Here is a 4103-nt window from a genome sequence, read left to right as displayed (position 1 = left end):
TTACGACCTGAAAAAGGGGAGATGAGTTAATGTCATAGCGAGAGAGTGTTTAAGCTGATCAGTGAAGGTTATGGTTGGGTTGGATCTTGAACACCCCTCCGAATAGTGTTCACTGAAAAAACGATAATCCCATGAAGTCAAATGGCTCTGTCATTAACTCGCCTATACCTAACATTTGAACCGACCTGTACTTTTTGGATTTGTCCACTTCTTTGAATTTTCTTTCCTTCTACTGGACTCTCTTTCAAAAAGATAATTGGATCTTACTCTTCTAAAATATATTGTGTACACCTAAGATATTTTTTCTTTTATTATATAGATACAATTTCATTAACTATATTCAAGTAACACTGCGGAAGATTGTATTATCCATAATCGTAGAACGCGAATAAAAAAAGATACCAACAGAATAGACAGATGCAAAAAGAAGTGGCCGTAGTCTTTTCCATTGAACTGTACAGAGTTGTAACAGTAAATAGTTACGGTTAAAGAGGAATTCTTAAAACAAATTCATTATCTATTGACACGGTAAGGTTAAAAATCGAAAATGGAGAAGAATAAACAACAGAAAGTTGAGAGATAATTATCATCCAGCAAATCAACCACCTAATCTGGACGTGCTTCAAGTGACCCTTGCATCTCCTCTCGTTGTACACTTGACTATTATCACTAAGGATAGTTTGTATCTGAGCTTCTTGATCCGTGTCAGTCATACTCCTTCCGTAAGAAATTACCCATGGTGTACACACTGGCAATCATTAGTGCTCCAATTGCAAATGGAGACTCTCATTTGTGGTCGTTGAGCTCTTTATAATCTAAGCTTAAACCACATACTGCATATTAAACAAAAGTTAAGGGGACTGCCGATCCTCTTTCGTGTTTCTCAGAAATAACTTAATTTGGATATCTTTATTCGTCGCCGCAAGGATATAAATAACAAACTTGTGCTGTTATATGTCTATATTAAATTCTGACTGAGAAAGGCATTGTTTCAAGTCATTTTCACTTTCCTTTGAAACTTTAAGCAGATTTCTCTCTTAGAGTTCTACTGCCCGTCAGATGCTAGATACACCTGTTAGGTTATGCGTTCTTTTACCTCTTTGCTTCAGCCTAACCAAATCACTGGAGGTACTGTCAAAAACCTCAACTAAGGTGTTCCTGGAGATAGGGTAAAGATGAATATTTTTCAGATAAGAAACTAAAATCGTTACTAACTGAAATTTTTACACAATTATTATGAATAAGAGATCCCTAAAACACACCAGATAAGAAACCTTGCCTTCTACACTACTTCGTCTGTTGCAAACTCAACAGTAACATGCCCTTTGAAACATTAATAACTTCACCCAATTCTTTGAAGTATAGCTCACTACAAACTTTTGTGAAAGTTAAGTTTAGTCAATGAAGAGAAGAAGATAGGTTGCCCGCAGATAAGCTGCATAGCAAAAATGGAGAACCAACTTCATTTCAATAGCATTTGAACTACAAATTGCACAAAGAAACCAAAAGGAAAAACAGATACTCACAGCTATCTGTAAAGAAGTTTTTATGGCTGATATGCTATCAGTGTTTCGACAGATTCAACATTTGGAGCTACCATTGCGACAACGTTCTGCCCAGAGGTTGAAAGAGTTTTACCACTAATTAGGAGGTAGAAATTGCAGTAATATCCGAAACCAAAATGTAAACATAATCTCAGTTAGAGTTCTACCAATTTAAAAGCCTTAGCTCCAATCTCTACATTAACATAACAAATCAAAATTTTGAACAAATAAATGGCAAAAAAAGTTGACCTTAAGCATTTAATTATCACTTCATATTGTACCACCAACAAAAATCTCCCAGCTAAGATGTTACAAAAATTGCAGATGCACTTCAAATTTCAGATGCACTGCCAATCAAGCTTCTGACATAAAATTTAGCTGAAAACAGCTGGAGCAGTCGTTTGAATTATGATTTCCGGGTTACGTATGTACATGACACTGCCTTCATTTTAATACCCCTCAACGATGGATCAAACATCATTCTTTAAATGAACTTGCTAAATAGTACACCTACTAACTGAATGAATACAATATATAGCATTTGCGGTATGTGGCAATGTAAAGTGACTATTTGCAACTCAGTCCACCTGGGAGTTCCAAAATTCTAACTTGGGAGGGCTAAAGTAGATACTAGATACTTAATGATGAATAATTGAAGTGTGGGGCTGTACTCCCAGCTAGTGAGCTGGACCCTTAAATTCCCTTTAGTGATGAGTATATTTGTATCTATATGTGACATACAGAGATAATCAGACACATGTACGGTATAAAGTAGACAACCCAACCCGTGATAAATATGACTCAGACTACAAAAAGAATTGACAAATACTTACCTTATAATTGGATGCCCAGAATACAACTCGGCATCAGCAATCACAGTCCTACACAATGTACATGAAGACAGATTCAATGCTCCCAATAAAACAGGTATTAGCATGTGGAATGGTTCGTGTAGAAGTAAAACATTTGGCAATTAATACATTCCGAGGAAGGCTAGTCGCAAAATAAGTAAAACAAAACTAAACAAAAGATCATAAACATCATACAGGTTGTTCTAAATTACAAAAATCTAGTAAGTCACAGAGGTATTAACATAATTTTAAGCAATCTAATCCATACCAGCAATGATGGAATTGGATTGTTGGAATTAGCACCCTGCAATAACATCTACATGCATACCCTGCAACTCACAAATTGGTAAGAAATCGGACATTTGAAAATTCCTGCTTGTATATGAATGTGCATGTAACATTGAGTAACATAAAGGACTAAAGGCTAAATTTCAGCTGAAAAATATAAGGAATAATTAGAAACAGTAATATGGGGACTTCTTACTGTCTTCCCAGTTGTCTTCACCTTTCAAACTTAAATTGGATGTCTGAAATGGCCGGGACCCAGTTTCATGGCTTTGTATCAAGGGACCAATAAAAGTAAACCTATTAAAGCGAGTCTTAAATCAATTGCAACCTAGTAGCTTCTGTTTTCATGTCGAACATATAAGTGAATTATTTTGCTTCAGCATCTTGTAGTCACAGGATATACAATCCATTTTTTTAATACACGTGAGAGTTCTAATATATACTATTTTCATCAAATTGATTCCCGAAAGAAGAAACATAAGATCTAATGCTTGTGGCTCCAAAAGGGCGGTATGGACTATGGAGGTACACCATCTGCCATGGTTTTGCCTGCTCATTATACCCCAAAAGTAGGGACAGCTGATCGCAATCATCATTATTTGGCACAAATACATTCATAGTGGCAAGAAAACACTCATAGCTAATTGTAAAATTGGCTAGCTAAGCATAAGCATTCGACACAAATTACTTTTCAACGTTTCATTTTCACAATGATTACTATACAAATAAAATAAAATGTTCATCTTGCTAATTTACCGCAAGAATTGATGTTGTGGATATTTACTGTAAGAAAATCACCAAGCAAAAACCTGTTGTATGGCTAAGAAATTATTATCGAGCAACAAAACAAAGTGAGTCACTCAATGTGAAGTTATTTCCCGTCTACTCAAGATTACTAACTTTACGAATTTCAATATCAACAACCCTTTGAAAGTGACATCGATTAAATAAAATTCAATTATTGTGCTCTCCACTAATATGCTATAATGTCAAATTCCTTCACTAATCTTGTCAATGGAAATTCTAATGGCTATAATTAACAGCAATACTCACCTTATTACTCTTCTGGCTTAGATCATCGGGAAACTCCTTTCAAGCTATTTTGACAAACATTTGAAGAGCACGTATAGGATCAGAATCTCGCAATGATAATGTTTCAGCGAAATTATTAATGACACAACACTTAAGCGTCGCAGAATAATTCCAGAAATGATAAAACAAATGACGTCAACTAAGATCACGAGAAAGATATGATAGTCCTGTGAAAATTACAGAGTTTGCGAAATTAATATTTGTAAGGTTGCGAGAATGTCGCAGACCATACCCGAAAATAAAGGACAGATTAGCTGTCATCCACTATGTATTTCCTTATAAATAGTCATTCGAGTTGTAAAGAAGAGAGAGATCTTTTTTTGAGTAA

General features: G+C 35.2%; 1 long non-coding RNA gene across 3 annotated transcripts; it reads right to left on the bottom strand.

The window, feature by feature from the left end:
* Nucleotides 1-418: 418 nt before the first annotated feature.
* LOC113282530 lies at nt 419-3769 on the bottom strand. 3 transcript variants are annotated; one of them, XR_003326994.1, is made up of 5 exons: nt 3737-3769; nt 2378-2425; nt 1527-1612; nt 1263-1435; nt 419-1158 (listed from the first exon to the last, which is right to left on the bottom strand). It is a non-coding gene; the product is annotated as an uncharacterized LOC113282530 (long non-coding RNA). The 3 variants fall into 3 exon arrangements; XR_003326995.1 differs by lacking the exon at nt 3737-3769 and adding an exon at nt 2664-2729; XR_003326993.1 differs by lacking the exons at nt 2378-2425; nt 3737-3769 and adding an exon at nt 1794-2130.
* Between the last annotated feature and the right edge of the window lie 334 nt (nt 3770-4103).

Source organism: Papaver somniferum, chromosome 5 (assembly GCF_003573695.1).
Source record: "Papaver somniferum cultivar HN1 chromosome 5, ASM357369v1, whole genome shotgun sequence".
Lineage (NCBI taxonomy): Eukaryota > Viridiplantae > Streptophyta > Magnoliopsida > Ranunculales > Papaveraceae > Papaver > Papaver somniferum.
Note: the sequence above shows the minus strand (reverse complement) of the source record. Positions and strands in the feature narration are given on the sequence as shown.